This window comes from Meriones unguiculatus (assembly GCF_030254825.1).
Source record: "Meriones unguiculatus strain TT.TT164.6M chromosome 13 unlocalized genomic scaffold, Bangor_MerUng_6.1 Chr13_unordered_Scaffold_34, whole genome shotgun sequence".
NCBI lineage: Eukaryota > Metazoa > Chordata > Mammalia > Rodentia > Muridae > Meriones > Meriones unguiculatus.
The window spans coordinates 6,631,557-6,648,504 of record NW_026843646.1 but is presented as its reverse complement, the minus strand read 5'-3'; positions in this window follow the sequence as shown (position 1 = coordinate 6,648,504).

The following is a 16,948-nucleotide window of genomic DNA, read 5'->3' as shown; positions in this document are numbered from 1 at the left end:
ATTATCTCATGCCACTCAGACATTGCAAAATGAATATGTATTAAATAGGTGATAAGTATATGTCCAATAATCTTCTAATAAGCAAATAGTCCACAGTAAAGCTGGTGATACTCATTCATGTACTTGCTAGTAAGAGGGGCAGTTTGTAAGAGTGAAGAATGTTGTTGTGGAGAAACCTTAATCCCTAAAGCACATGTCCATGAGTAACAGAATGTCAAACTGTGTGAATGTGTTAATCTTTCAGTTACTATTTTTCTTTTGATAGGTATATCATTTGTCAGAATAATTGCAACCCACATGGGCATAAGGATACTGAATGAAGATTTCTCTCTTTGAATGAAGTTGAAAGATATGTAATAGTCTCCACTTTGAGTACAATTTCTGACTGCGATACAAGATTACAGTTACTTTATTATAATTGTTAATTATTTAATAATGGTTAAATTACTATTAAATAGTAAAATATCACTGTTCAACCTGTAGGCATGGGGTTCTTGTAGGTCACTAACATCACATGCTTGTAAACTTTTCTTAGTGCAAATCTGGCAAAGCGTACTCTTTCCAAGTGAAGTTCACATTTGCAACATTATAGGTCAGTACATTCTAAAATATCCAATACATCTATACAATAAAAAATTTCATAATGAGAGTACTGTGAATCTATATTTCATTTTAGTTGAATAATTAATTGTTAATAAGTTAATTGTAAACTGATATCACATTCAAAAAATCTGTTCTAACTGGGGGATTACTAATACGTTAAACTAACATAATTAATTACCTTTCCGACTTCATTGGGAATACATTCACAATCTTACACTGTGGAAAATCCCTAGAAGTACTATGAATGTGGAATTTCTTCTGTTTGTCCTGGTTCACTTTACTAATGTAATATGAAAAATATAGAAAAAATCTATTAATGCAATCAGTATCATATAGCACTGAGTTCTTCCAGATAAAGATATGTAAATTCCTCAAAGTATGCTATAATATGAGCCATGTCATTAATGTTCTCACTATCACAGGTATCTTCAAAGAAACAAAACATTCCATAATGAAGGGGAAAACGATGAATGTAAACAAAGTGATAAAACCATAATATTTGATTTTTCTTTACAATTAGACCAAATTATAAAATTAACTCATACAGATAAGAACATTTATCACTTTATTAAATATGGAAAAGCTTACACATGTACCAATTGTCTTTGCAGGCATGAAAGAACACATACTGGAGAGAAACTGGCCCAGACCATTATATATAGTCTTCCCTGTAGCTCCAGAAATTCAGAGCCATGGAACCAGCAATTGTTTGCTAAGGTATTTACTACTTTGTGTTTTCTAATGTTCTGTTTCCAAGGCAGCTTAGGGTCAGATTCCTGTTAGTCATTAATAAATGGAACTCTCCTGAGAGAAACTGTAGTTAGGGCTAGTTGAAATGAATCTTTTTGGTCCTGCATATAAGTGGTTGTGGCTTTGTTCCGAGCCAGCTTCCTCAGGGGCAAAAGCCACTGTATTCTGAAGTTAGAATAGCTCAGTATAGCTTTCATCTAAGAACTGCAAACACAGTGTTTATAATTAACTTTTCTGTGATGTTTTCTACATTAGTGTTCTCTCTCCTTTGCATGTGTGAGAACTTTGACAATTATAAATCCTTTCAATTTATTCATTATTGTCTAGAAGATAGATTTGCTTTCTAAAAGTCTGTGTGCTTATGGGGCTAAACTTTCAGTCTTCTTTCCCTATTGGAATTTCTCAAAGTTTAATCTGTAACCTGAACCTAAAAGAGATTTAAGGGTGACAACATACATGGAATGTAAAATCTGTTGTGGTCAGTTCCTCTTTAAGCAGTATACAGAGTTGAATGCATTTTATCTTTGAAGAGGTTTTTCTTCATTAAACTCTTAGATGTAGGGAGTGATTTCTCCCTGTGAAAGATGTAAATTCTAGAACATCTGCAGCTCAAGGCTTCTAGAAAAATGTTTCTGAGTCAAGTTCTTCTACATTGACTCAGATGACCTTGATCCCAGCCTGTTACTCCTCAGGACAATGACTTTGTCATCTTGATTAAGGTAAATAAAACTTTCAGTTAAAGGACAGTACCACCACTGAGTTTGAAAATTACTTATTGAGGTCATATAGTCAACTCTCCATTGCAGTCGCAGGAAAAAATATGCATGTGGAGCTCAGCTTCTGATTTCAGCTGAGAATAGGAGGACTGGCTTATTATGCACATCACAGGCAGAAATAGATTAGGCCAACAACTGCTGATGTCACCATTTTAAAAAAGGTTTTGATCATGATTTTGTTATTTCACCGCATGTATGAATTAATATAAGATAAATGAAGACAAACCAGATTGGTGGGTGTACAATTTGGGGAGAATAGCTCGATCCAACGTATATTGAATATCCAACTGGAGGACTGTCTTTTGCAGATATGTCTAATCCACTTACACATTTATGCCAGTCCTGAGGGTTGAGACAAAGGCCGTTCACTGTAGCTGTGTGTGTCAGGTTACAGAACTAAGCAATGTCACACTTGAGGGAAGGTCACACAGTATCTTATGAATGCCATTACCTCTGCCAGGGATTTGCCTGAGCTTTTTCCAAGTCACTATACCTATGGTCTATTGCTTTTTTAATTATATTTATCTTTTTAAAAAGTCAGTTATTGATTTCTATTATATTTGATTGTCTCTAAATGCATCACTGCCCTCATCTCTTGTTATCCTCAGTGATTCTGTATCATTGGGAATGACTTTCCATTTTTCTCAAGTGCTGTTGATTATTTATTTCTGTATAGAGAAATGTCGCCTATATCCCAAGCTTGCTTCATGCCATGACATGGAGAATTTCTTTGAAAACCCAATCCTACCCCTGCTGCCCTGTGCTGCGAAAAGAGTTCTAAAACTTCTTACAGGCTGGACCTTGACTGATCAGTGAAAAAGAAAAACAGAGTAGTGAATGAGTGTCCTCCAGTCTCTCTGTCTCTTATTGGGCTTACAAATGAAGAAGGACTTGTGCAAGAATTGGCCTCTATGACCAGATTTTAAACTAGTATAGTCACAGCACAGAAAGTGATGGAAGAGAAAGAAATGGACAGCTTTTTTGCATTGACAGTAGTTGACATTAGCTGTTTGTAGTGAGGTAACCAATTTTATGATGATCAACAATTCTCTGGCCAACACACCATGGTACGCCTATGGGGAGTGGGATTCAGCATTATCTTCTGGGAAGTCTTGCGTGTTCATTTCTTCAGGAAGGGGTCTAGATGAGTCAAAATCATCAACAGTGTATAGTCCTCTCAGAAGACAAGAAGTGATTTTTATGGTGGTGCCTCTGACGAGGAGGAATGCTGAGCTGAGCATCAGGCTGAGCTGATGTCTATGGATTCAGTTGGGAAACTTCTCATTTAAGAGGCAAGACATGGGATCTTGAGGAATTAGAAGGAAAGGGTACAGGGTTCTGATGTTGGGTACAGGCCAGACACATAAGGCAAACACAAGTGAGGTGTTTAGGAGGACATAAATAAAGGGAATAGAGGTACAGATGGAATGGTTTCTGGGACACTGCTGGTGGATTGGAGGGGGACACATATGGTGAAGCTCAGTTCTATAGATATGTGTATGGGAAGCCAAGGACAGGTTCTGAGAGAGGGAGGAATCCTGTGAAAGATGTCTAGGGATCCTGATCCTGTGTGGGGAATTGTGAAGAGGAGACATGAGGTCCTAGAAGCCCTGAGAGGGATGTGGAGGGAGAGTGCAAAAGTGGGTGGGATGAGGACTGAGTTCCAGCGTCCAGAGCTTGGAATGCCTTGTCCATGCTTCTAGCATGGTTGTGGAGGTGAGGTGACCCCATGTCATGCCCTAATCTTGGCTTCCCCTGCAGTGCCTGGCAGCACTTGATGCCTCCAGGAGAAGAGGCCATCTGCAGCAGGTTTACCAGTTTTTGAGATTGGCTGGCCTTTTTAGATCAATGTGACATCGTTTCTCTCTACATAAACCTAAAATTGGTATGTATCCAATTTTTAGAACAGTAAAGACATAGAACTTATTATTAAGAAAAAAGAACTTTCATGGTAACCTGAAGAAAAATGTTGTCATTTTGAATCTTAGACTATCTCTGCGAGTGGCTATACAGCAGGAGATGCCACCCTTTTATTATGTAAATTAGACTGATCAGGAACTCAGTGATTGCCTGATTCTTTTTACTTTGTGTTGGGATTAAAGGATTGTGCCTTCACCAACTTGTTTAAATATTCTCAAATCCATATCATTGTAAAGCAAAGCCTTTAAATGAAAATCAAGCAAAGAGACAAGAAAATATTATATTTTGGGTCAGTTGTGTGAATTAGACTGTAACAAGCAAGTTGGTTATTTTTTTTTGGATTTAGTTGTTGTTATATTTAAATGGTAGACCTTTACCAGAAAGAGCTGACAAGTATCTTGCAGCCAGAGAGCTTTGGATTTTAGTCATTATTAATCTAATTTTTATTAGGGGGAGTGCCCTTTCTGTTATCTGTAACTTAGTATTCCAATCTTTGGGTTTTCTCCCATTTTCTCCTTGAACTTTCTCTGAGAAGGCATGGAGACGACCCATCACCATTAAACATATTGCAACCAGATCCATGACTATGACAACCAAAACAAAGCCAAAGGGATTAAAACCCCCTCTGCCATGGCATTTTGTTGTTGCAGTTTTAGATGCACTTCTATGCCAAGCTCTGTCTAGAGATCTGTCTGCCTCCAGTTCCTTTCCTTCCAGCCATGGCTGCTGCTGTTGCTCTGAGCCAGCCACAGTATAAGGAAGCCATGCTTGTGTCCCTCTCCTGTTAGACTGTAGCAGCTGTCAGTTTTGTTATGTTCAGTCTCAGATCTGCCCACAGTAGGCTGTCTTTTGCTCGTGGGCCTGTTTAAGAGTCTCTCTTAAAGGGAAAGTAATTGACCAGGGAGATTTTAGGTTTTAAATTTGGGTTGTATCACTGGGAGCTTATTCCTCCCACCAAATTATGTTGAAGTATGAGCTAAAGGGTGTCGATACTTAGATCAGTTGGGTGCCATTTGTTGTGTTTCTTAATGATTACTATTATTTACCTTTAGTTAAGCAGTGTTTTTTTGCTGCCTGCAGCGACAGTTGAATCTGCCTAAGTGAGGGCTAGGAGAAAAAGAGCAGGGTGACACAAGGAAGAAACCAAGTCAAGACTGATCAAGGTGCCATTTATTGAGCCTTTACACAGTGCTTATAAATCAAAATGTCATAAGCAATTATCTCACGGTAAGAGTTTCACTTAGCAAAGTGGCTGAGGATTTACTTAAGGTTAGAAAAACTTTACTTATCTGGTTTCCATGGTTGCAGTGAATTTATATCTAGTTCTCAGGGACAGACAACCCAGCTGTACAGAATGCCCAGGTCAGTCTGTGAGAAACTGAGTTTTAGATAATACCCATGTTTGCCAAGGCCAAGAGGCGAAATTCTGGTTACCAGAAGGAACTGCTCAAACTCAGCACCAATTAGCAATACACACTCTTTTTGGCTACCATCTCCATTTTGGCTGCATTGGTTAATTCTAAACCAACTATATACCCAAATTACCATACAGAGTCTGGGATTTATTTAATTAACCCAGTACACAATGCTGGGCAATAGTTATTTCATCTTAAACCTCCAAGCCCACATTGTTTCCAACCATTCAGATTTCACCCATTATTGCTTTCAGTCATATTTTAGGGTCCGGCTCATCTCTGATCATGGTTCCAAGTTCTCTCCTGCTGATCTCTCCTCCTCACTTCTTTCTCTCCTTTCCTAACCAGGATGTCCCACCTTATCCTCTCCATTGCACAGCATTGGGACGGGTTGTTTAATTGACAATATAGAGAAAAAGTGGTGGCATGTTTACACAAATTTGAGACAGGTGATACTTAGAATAAGCATGACAATGCAGTGTCTGGATTGAAACCAGATAGTGGGGTAGAGAAATCAGCCTTTGAATGAACAAGGATAAATTGTATACCTTCCTAAAGACCATTATACCAACATATATGAATAATATTCTAATAAGCAAATAATCCACAGTAAAGCTGGTGTTACTCATTCATATACTTATTTAGAGAGGGGAAGTTTATGAGAGTCAAGAATGTTGTTGTGGAGAAACCTTAATCCTTATACCACATGTCCACAAGGAACAAAATGTCAAACTATATGAATGTGGTAATCTTTCACTTGTTATTTTTTAATAGGGATATAATTTGTCAAAATACTTACAAGCCATGTGAGTCTAGGGATACCGAAAGAAGCAACATAATACTGTCTCAGAGAATAAGCAGAAGACATGTAGTAGTCACTACTTTGAATGCACTTTCTAGTTGTGATAGAAGGTTATAATTACATTGTTATTAATTATTAATTAGTTAACAGTGGTTAAATTGTAAAATAATCACTGTTCAACCTAAGGAATTTGTAGGTCACCAAAATCACATGCTTGCTGAGCTTTTTTTAGAGCAAATCTGGCAAAGCATATTCTTTCCAAGTGAAGTTCAGATATACAACATCATACTTCAGTACATTCTAAAATATCCATTACATCTTTATAATGAAAAATTATATAGTGATAACACTGTGAATCTATATTTCATTTTTAGTTAAATGATTAATTGTTAATAAGTTTATTGTAAATTTGTATCACATTCCCAAAATCTATTCTAACTAATAGATCACTAATACATTAAACTAATACATTAAACTAATCACTGATACATTAAACTAAGATAATTAATTACTTTTCCAACCCCATTGGGAATACATCTGCAATATTACACTGTGGAAAATCCCAATAAGTATTAGGAATGTGGAATTTCTTCTATTTGTCCTGGTTTAGTTTACTAATGTAATGCGATTCATGCTACAAAAAAATCTATTCATGCAATCAGTGTCATATAGTTCTGAGTTCTTCCAGATCATATATATATATATATATATATATATATATATATATATATAAACTTATCTATGAGGAATGTTGTTTTCCTTTATCATCCAGTCTGTTATAACTCATCTAAAGACTGGAGCAGATTTCTATCATTTTACAGAGCGAAACTCAGGCTCATAGAGATAAATGGTTTTGTAATACAGTTTATTACAAAATAAACTGTATATGTGTAACTGCTTACCTTACTCAAATTGTCATTCTATAACATCACTAAATGAGCTGAAGCCACAACAGCCAGGTATTGCAACACAAGCCTGTAATCATGGTGCTTACAAAGAGGAGGCAGGAATTTCAAGGTTTCAAAGTTACCCAAGGAGAGAATGGTTAGTGGTATGGTGGGAGGCCCTCAGAACAAAGAGAGGTGTTGATTAGCCCAGGCCACTATCCATAGACTTCCCTGCAGCTCCAGAAATTCAGAGCCATGGCACCAGCAATTATTTGCTAATGTATTTACTTACCACTTTGTGTTTTCTAATGTTTCTTGTCCAAGGCAGCTTAGGTCACTTCAGGGTCAAACTCCTTAAATGGAACTCTCCTGCAAGTGGGAAAATTAGCCTCAGGTGGGGATGAGCTCCCCCATTACATATCCAATGGAAAGTCTTCAGCCCTGAATCCATATACACAGAACCAACAGAAATGGACTCAGGTTTAATTCATATATTTGCACATAATTGCTCACATACTTAAAAAGAAATATTGGAATGGAAGAATTTGGGAAGAGATGAAGAAAGGACATGGCAAAGGAAAGTTGATGTAATATATTTTAATTAACATGTAAAATAATAAATTTTAAAGAAAAAATGGCATAGCAGTTAAGAGCACTGGGTGTTGTTACAGAGGACACAGATCACATTTTAGAAACCATCTAGTAGCTGATCATCTGTAGTTTCATTTCCAAGAAATCTGATGGCTCCTTCTGGCATCTGTAGGTACTGTGCAAAGACACATGCAAAACATCCATATAAATTAAAATAAAGCTTAATGAAATGGAATTTGCTGCAGTGATGTCATAGCCCTGAGAGAGACTGCAGCTAGGGCTAGTTGAAATGAACTCCTTTTGGTCCTGCATATTAGCAGTTGTGGTATTGTTGTGAGCCAGCCTCCTCAGAGGCAAAAGCCACTATATTCTGAAGTTTGAATAGCTCAGTATAGCTTTCATCAAAGATCTGCAAACACAGTGTTCATAGTTAACTTTTCTGTGATGTTTTCTGCATGAGTGTTCTTTCTCTTTTTATGTGTGAGAATTTTGACAATTATAAATACTTTAAATCTATCTTCTAGATTATATACTGCACTCTAGAAGACAGATTTGCTCAGTAGAATTTTGTCTGCTTTCAGGACTAGACTTTCAGTCTTCTGTCCCTATTGGAATTACTCAAAGTTTAACTTGGAATTTTCACCTGAAAGAGATTTAAGGGTGACAGCATATGTGGAATGCAAAATCTTTTATAATCAGTTCCTCATTGAGCAGTATACATAGTTGAATGCATTCTGTCTTTGAAGAGGTTTTCTATATTAAACTCGTAGGTGTACGGAGTGATTTTTTTTTTCCTGTGAAGGATGTTAATTCTACAACATCTGCAGCTCAAAGCTTCTAGAAAAATGTTTCTGAGTCAGCCTCTTCTATGTTGATTCAGTTGACCTTGTTCCCAATCTGTTGCTCCTCAGTGCAGTGATCTTGTTGTTACATTGATTAAGGTAAATAAAATTTCAGTTACAAGGCAGTACCACCACTGAGTTTTAAAATTACCTATTAGAGTCATATGGCTAACCCTCCATTACAGTAGCAGAAAAAAATGCAGTTGGAGCTCGGTTTCTGACTTCAGACCAGCCTAGGAGACTCACTTATTGTGCACATCATGGGGAGAAATAGGTTAGGTAACTAGCTGCTGGTGTCACCATTGTGAAAAAGGATCTGATCATAATCTTATTATTTTACAGCATGTATTAATTAGTGTCAGATGAATGAAGACAAACCAGATTGGTGGGTGTTGTTACAATTTGGGGAGGATAATTTGACCCAATGAATATTGAATATCTAACTAGAGGACTGTCCTTTAACTCACAGTACAGCTGAGAGTGGCATCAAACTCTGAATTTACCTACCTTGGCTTCCAGAGTGTAGAGATTATTGGTGTGTATTACTAGGGTCACACATATTCTCTCCCTCTACATTGCACACATTAAAATTCTGAAGCTGTCAAGAGAGTCTAAACTATTGCTAAAATCTCATGTGATAAAAACTCAATGAACTCTTCCTGCCATCCACAGTCCTCTATTCCTTTAGACCATTTTAAAAAAGATGTTCTTCTACAGCCAGTTTGTATGCTGGCTTCTGTTGAACAGCATCAAGATGATATGGACCTCCTCCTGAGGCTGTAGCTCAGTTGGTAGAGTGACTGCCTGACATGCATGAAGCCCTGGGTTTGATCCTCAGCACTTTTGTAAGAGAGATATGGTAGTAAACACCTGTAGTCCCCAGCACAGGAGAGGGGAAGGCAGAAAGACAGAAGTTCAAGGTCATTCTCAGCTACATGGAGAGTTTGCAGCCATCCTAGGTTACATGGAACCATACCTCAAAAGGTGAGTAGCACCTGACCAGATGGGTCAGATGTTAAGATTGGTAGTTACTCTTACATATGACCTGAGGTCACTTCCCAGCACACACATCTCATGGCTCATGGCCACCTGTAACTCTAGTGGTATGGTGGCCGATTCACCTTTTGGCCAGTTAATGCAGTGAAATTATTTTGAACAAAAAAATTAAATTTTCTTATATATTTATTTATTTGGTTGGTTGGTTGGTTTTGGTTTTTCAGGACAGGGTCTCACTATGTAGTCCTGGATGTCCTGGAATGGCTCTGTACACCAGGCTAGAGTTGAACTCATAGGATTCTGCCTGCCCTTTGCCTCCCAAATGATGTTATTCAAGACTTTATTTATTTGTTTGTTTGTTTTAGTTCCGTACCTCTTTTTGTCATCTGAGGAGGCCAGAAGAAGTCACAAAATCCTGTGGATGTGGACCAGCTGCTTTGAGCCAGCCTAAGTGGATACTGTGAATTAAACTTAGATTTATTTTTGGAATAGCAGGAAGTGTTTTATCCACTGAGCCATTTAGCTCATTTTTGCCCTCTCAGTTTTTTTTATTATTATTTTTAATAGATATAAGTAAATTTGGGTAATCTGGGGAGGTAGGAAGTGTGCTAAGCATATATGAGACCAAAGATTTCATCATCAATGCTGAAAAAAAAGCTTGTTTTGTTTTGCTTTTCCTTTGAGACACAACCTCATTTAGCTGAGGATGGTCATAAACTCACTAACCAAGGATATGCTTGAACTTCTGATTCTCCCACATGTACTTCCTAAGTACTTAAATTACAGGCAATGCCACCATGTCAAGTTTTATAAGGTGTTGGGCCTGAATCTCCAGCTTCATGCATGATAGGCAAGCACTATACCAGCTGAACCACATCCCCAGCTGATTTGTTCTAGGAATTTTTGCTTTATTCTTTCACAAATATTGTGCACTATCTAAATTGTTTTTGCTGTAAAGTAATTGCAGAAGTTATATTTTGTCTCTGTGTGTAAAATGTCTTCATAATACTGAGAATTCTCAAGTTTTTTTTTCACATGGTAAATTCAGTTGGCAGCATGCCATCATAAAATAACTGGTTGTCACCATCCAAAGAACATGCATGGGCTGGACCTTGGCACCCTACACACATCTAGCTGATTGGCAGCTTTGTCTTCATATCAGTCACCTAACATTTGAAATGGGGGCTGTCTGTGACATGGACACATTTGCCTGTTTATGAATCACTTTGCCATTGCTGGGCTGCCTTCTCTGGCCTCACTTGATGCACTTAGATTTGTATGCAACTTGATGTGCTGAGGAGAGTTGTTATGAGGATGCTCCCCTTTTATGAGAAGAGGAGGAGGAATAGGGGAAGAGGATGGGAGGATGATACCAGGAGGAGAGGAGGTATGGAGCTGCAAGCAAAATCTAAAGTGACAAAATAAATAAACTAATGAGAAAATGGCAGGTTTCTATGTAAATGAGAGATTATATTGACTGAAGATTTATATTGAAGGCTCTTCAATTGAGTGTGACAATATCTCTGAGCGAGTGGCCCTGGGCTGGAAAAGAGAGCTAGCTGAGCATGGAATGATGAAGATACAAGAGCACAAGGCAGTAAACAATATTTGCCATGGTTTTTGCCTTAGTTTTCTCGAAACTTAGTTTCTATCCTAGGCTTCCACAATGATGGACTGTGGTCTGACAGGACTAAACAAGTAAACACATTTATGACCTGAGATGTTTTTGTTTAGAGCATTCAATCATAGCAGCACAGTAGCAGGTTAGGAAAAAAAATGTATGCCAAAAGTGACTTTGCTCCTGGACAGACCTGAGAATGTTCTTTTTTTAGAGGATTGTGGAAAATATCAGATCTTCAGATGGCAAAAGTCCAGAGCTTAGTTGGCTCTTCCTTTAGGACCTGGAAGTTGAGAATGTTGAGTGTAGTGCATACAGAGAAAGTGGATAGCCTAGGATTTCTGTGGAAAATTGACTCCATAAAAATTTAAGCTATAGGTCATTTGAGTGGTAATTTGGCCCCAAATCTTTCTTAGTCTGCTCATGTTTTAAGAAATTAAGTAAGGTAGAACCGAAAAATGAGAAATTATTTCCTAGATGGTTATGTTTGCTTTTATACCTGACTTGGATGTTAGTCAAGGCTACATTTGAAATCTTGATTCTCATGTGAGAGCCTTCGGAGTATGAGTCCAAGGATGGAAGATTAGCAATGTGTTTCTTTTGTCTGGGTTACCTCTCTCATGATGATCTTTTCTAGTGCAATCCATTTGCCTGCAATTTCCAAGATTTTTTTTTATTTTTAATAAATGAGGAGTATTCCATTGTGTAAATATACTAGATGTTCTTTATCCATTCTTCACTTTCTGGCTGTTATTAATAAAACAGCTATGAACAGAGTAGAACAAATACCCTTGTTCTATAGTGGATCATCTTTTGGATGTATTCCCTGCAGTGGTATAGATGGGTATTGAGGCAGAACTATTCCCAATTTTCTTGAATGCAGCAGTTTGATTACCAGGGAAGTTGTACAAGTTTTCACTCCCATCAGCCCTGGATGAAAGTTCCCTTTTCTCCACATCCTCACCAGAATGTGTTGTCACTTGAGTTTTTTATCTTAGCCATTTGCATGGTGTAAGATGGAATCTTAGAGTTGTTTTGATTTCCATTTGTCTGATGGCTAAGGACTTTGATCATTTCTTTAAGTGTTTCTCAGCCATTTGAGATTCCTTTGTTTGAATTTGCAGTTTATCTCTGAACCCCATTTTTAAATTAGATTATTTGATTTGTTGGTGTTTAATTTCTCATGTTCTTTGAATATTTTGGATATTAGCTTCCTGTCTGATGTAGGGTTGGTGATATTTTCCCAATCTGTTGACTGCTGTTTTGTTGTATTGATAGTGTCCTTTGACTTATAGAAGCTTTTCAGTTTCTTGAAATCCCATTTATTAATTGTTGAACTCAGAGCCTGTGCTGTTGTTGTTCTCCTGTTAAGTTCCAGACTTTTCTCCACCTTGTCTTCTAAATGTTTTAGTGTGTCTGGTTTTATGTGAAGGTCTTTGAACCCCTTAGACTTGAATTTCTTCACAGTGATACAAAGGGTCTATTTTCATTTTTCTACATGCAGACATCTAGCTAGACTACCACAATTTCTTGAAGATGCTGTCTTTTTTCCATTGTTTGGTTTCCCTTCTTGTTGAAAGTAAAGTTCCAGTATGAGTGTGAGTTTATTTCTGTGTTCTTATTCCAATTGTACAAGATTGTTCTGCTATCAAGGGTATTTTATTTTTCCATTTGAAGTTAATGTTTGCTCTTTCAAGGTCTGTAAAGAAGTATGTTGTTGGGAACTAGAATGAACCTGTAGATTGCATTTTTAAAAAATGGAATTTTAGAGAAGAGGGATGAAGGGAGCGTTTGGGAGGCAAGGAGAAAGTGCGCTACAGGGGGGATACAAAGTGAATAAAGTGTAATTAATAAAAATTTTTAAAAGAATTCTGTTTTACTATGTTAATATATATATCCATGAGTTTAGGAGATCTTTCCATCTTCTCATATTTTCTTCAGTTTCTTTCTTTTAAGATCTCAAATTCTAGTCATAGAGGTTTTTCACTTCATGTTGTTTGTGGCTCCTGTTCAGGGTGTGGTTTCCCAAATTTCATTTTCAACCCATTTTTCATTTGTATACAGAAGGACTAAAGAAATTTTTAATTAATTGTGTTCCCAGCCACTTTGTGGAAAGTGTATATCAACTGTAGGAATTCTCTGGTAGAATTTTTTGGGTCACCTAGGCATACTAGTAAATCATCTGCGAATAGTGATACTTTGAATTCTTCCTTTCCAATTTGTATCTCCTTGATAACCTTCAGTTGTCTTATTGCTTTAGCTAAGACTTAAGGAGTATGTTGAAGAGATAAGGAGAGAGGAGGCATCCTTGTCCTGTACCTCATATGAGTGGAATTTCTTTAAGTTTCTCTTCAAATGATTTGATGTTGCCCATCAGCTTGCTTTTTACTGCCTTTATTGTGTTAAGTATGTGCCTGGTTCCTTATATGCCTGATTTCTCTAAGTCTTTTGACATGAATGTGGGTTGGATTTTGTCAAAGGCTTTTTCTCATCTAATGAGATGATCATGTGATCTTGGTCTTTCAGTTTGTTTATATGGTGGATTACATTGATGGATTTTCATATGTCGAACCATCCTTGTATCCCTGAGATTAAGCCAATTTGTTCATAGTGTTTATCTTTGATGTGTTCTTGTATTTGTTTCGCGAGTATTTTATTGAATATATTTGTGTCACAGACTGCTATTAGCTGTCATGTGGGTGGTGGGAATTTAGCTGGAAAAACAGTGTACTTAACCACTGAACCATACCTCCATCCCCCATGTTGCCTATTTATGATCAGCATTTAAATTGCTAATATTTTCATCTCTCCTTTTGTAATTGTTAACACATACATTTCATTTTAAAAAGATAATATTAATATTACAGTTTAAAATGAGGCACTTCAGGTTTTTAGACATGTATGCAGAACTGGAGTGAATGTATAACTCTTTGTAGAAACTTGAGAAAGATCTTTAAGGTTTTTTGCCTTGTTTGTTTTATTGATTTTTGCACATTATTCAGGATCTTATTATGTACACCTGAGTGTCCTGGAACTTATTACACAGAGCATACTACCATCCAGCTTTATGAGATACACCAGCCTCAGTTTCTTGAGTGATTTTGGAATTAAAGTAATCAGAAAATACACCCAGCCTTCCCATTCTTATAAGAGTCAGGAATCACTTATACAATTTATATCATGTGGGCTCAGTACTGTTGATCTGTTCACTCTTTCTCTCTCTTTCTTTATCTGTTAATAGATATTTCTTTTTCAAGTCTGTATCCTAGTTAAAGGATGAAAAAAAATAGAGAGGTGAACTTCACTATTCAGTTTGCTCCTAAAAAGAGTTAGTTAATGCCTTAAAACTTGTGTGTCTCAAAATAAGTAGAAGAAACACAAGAATACTTTGAAAATATTGTAAAAGAAGGATACATTTCTATTATTCTAAGTATCATGCTTTCTGTTGTACATGTGGGTGGATATTTTAGACTACATTGACCTACAATGATGTGCATGTGAACTTCACTCGAGAAGAGTGGGCTTTGCTGGATCCTTCCCAGAGGAATCTCTACAAAGATGTAATGCTGGAGACCTACAGGAACCTTACTGCTATAGGTAAGACAGTGAATTTTCTTTACTTTTTAAAATATGGGGAAAACACTTTATTCATTATGGAAGTGCTTCTACAATTTCTCTTGAGGATGAGGAAGAATGAGCTGAATGGTTCTTTGATTGACCATAGAGCACGACTTAAATTTTGTCTTATTTCCAATAATAAATGATACATTTTCTGTTAATGTATTTTAGGCTACAATTGGGAAAGTCATAATATAGAAGAGCATTGTCAAAGTTCTAGAAGACACACAAGGTAATTTTCATTGTAATCTGTTATGAATATGGGTCTGAGAAAATTTTAATATGTTCTGAAATTTTGAAAGAGAAGGGACAGTGTAAATGAACTCCTTTAAGTGTATTTATTGATGATGACTATCATGTTACTAAACCACATATCTCCATGTTAGGTATTTGATGTATGTTTACAAGGCACTCCTCTAAGAAAGAGTGCAAGGAAATCATACTTGTGCAAGATCAATATATAAATTATTTCCTCATTAGCGCTATGAGGTAAAACTGGAATTTGTTTAGTCTCCTACAGCTCAGGTATTGCCAAATGTATTCACAGTAAATAGGTGATGAAAGTATATCCAAACATGGGTTTACTCATATAATTGTAGTAATGTTGCTAAGTTTTGTGAGAAGGGCAGGGTTTTTTTTAGAGTCAAGAATGCTGTTGTGGAAAAATCATAATCCCTATAGCACGTCTGTGATGAACAAAAATCAAATGTGTGAATGCATCATGCAACCATGTCATTTATTATTATTCTTTTAATAGTTATATCATATATCACAATGAGTACAAGTCATTTAAATATGTGTATATTGAAAGAAACAATGTACCACCCAGAATAACTAAAAGGTATAGTAGTCCCCATTTTGAGTAGATGTTTAAAAATTGATACCTATTATGTTTATATGGGATATTTAGAGCTTCCAGCAGTACAAATAATGATGCAGAGGCTTTTTGATATTTTAAAGCTTAGGCAATTTACTGGGCAGATTCTGAACCCTTTGTTTCCCTAAAACAAACCTAGCACAGTGTCCGGATGCATGGCCAGCTCTACTTCTTTGTTCATGGTCATGTCCATCTGTTAACCTCATTGTCATGATGGTGAATGGTGTGCTATTTGCTTTCCCCTTTGCAGCAACCCTCTCTCAGAAGTTTTTTCCTCCATTTTGCGCCCTGCTATTAATTGTTAGCTCGTTATTATTTCCAAAAGATAAGTAAGGAAGGACAAATGTTTAAAAAAAATACATGACAGGTGATCAGCTATAGAACTAACAATACTATGATTTCATCAGTACTTAGCTGATTGCTGGCTCAGCAAAACAACCAGTAGGGGAGAACACCGTGAATATAAAAATAATGATGAAAACTCAAAATGTAATTCTTCTTTACCTTTAATTCAAACTGCAAAATTAAGTCATGTGGCAAAAACATCTATTAGTGTAATGACTGTGGAAAAGATGTCATATGTGCCAATTATATTTGCAGGTATGAAAACAATCATTGTGCAGACAAACTCCCTGAAGATACTCAAGATGAAGTCTTTGCACATCACAATAGTCCCCACACATGTAAAAGTATGCATACTGGTATGGATCACTATGAATGTGGCCAATATGGTAATGCCTTTGCACATAAAAGTCATATCCTAAGACATAAAAGGATACATATAGGAGAAAAATCTCATGAATGTAACCGATATGGTAAAGCCTATGCATCTAACAGTGGTCTCCTAAGACATAAAGGAGGAACTCACACTGAAGAAAAACATTATGAATGTAACCAATGCGGAAAAGCCTTTGCACGTAACAGTAGTCTCCTAATACATAAAAGAACTCACACTGGAGAGAAACCTTATGAATGTAACCAATGTGGTAAAGCGTTTGCATTTAACAATAAGCTCCTGCGACATAAAAGAACTCACACTGGAGAAAAACCTTATGAATGTAACCAATGTGGTAAAGCCTTTGCATGTAACAGTAGTCTCCTAATACATAAAAGAACTCACACTGGAGAGAAACCTTATGAATGTATCCAATGTGGTAAAGCCTTTGCATGTAATAGTCATCTCCTAATACATAAAAGAACTCACACTGGAGAGAAACCTTATGAATGTAACCAATGTGGTAAAGCCTTCGCAC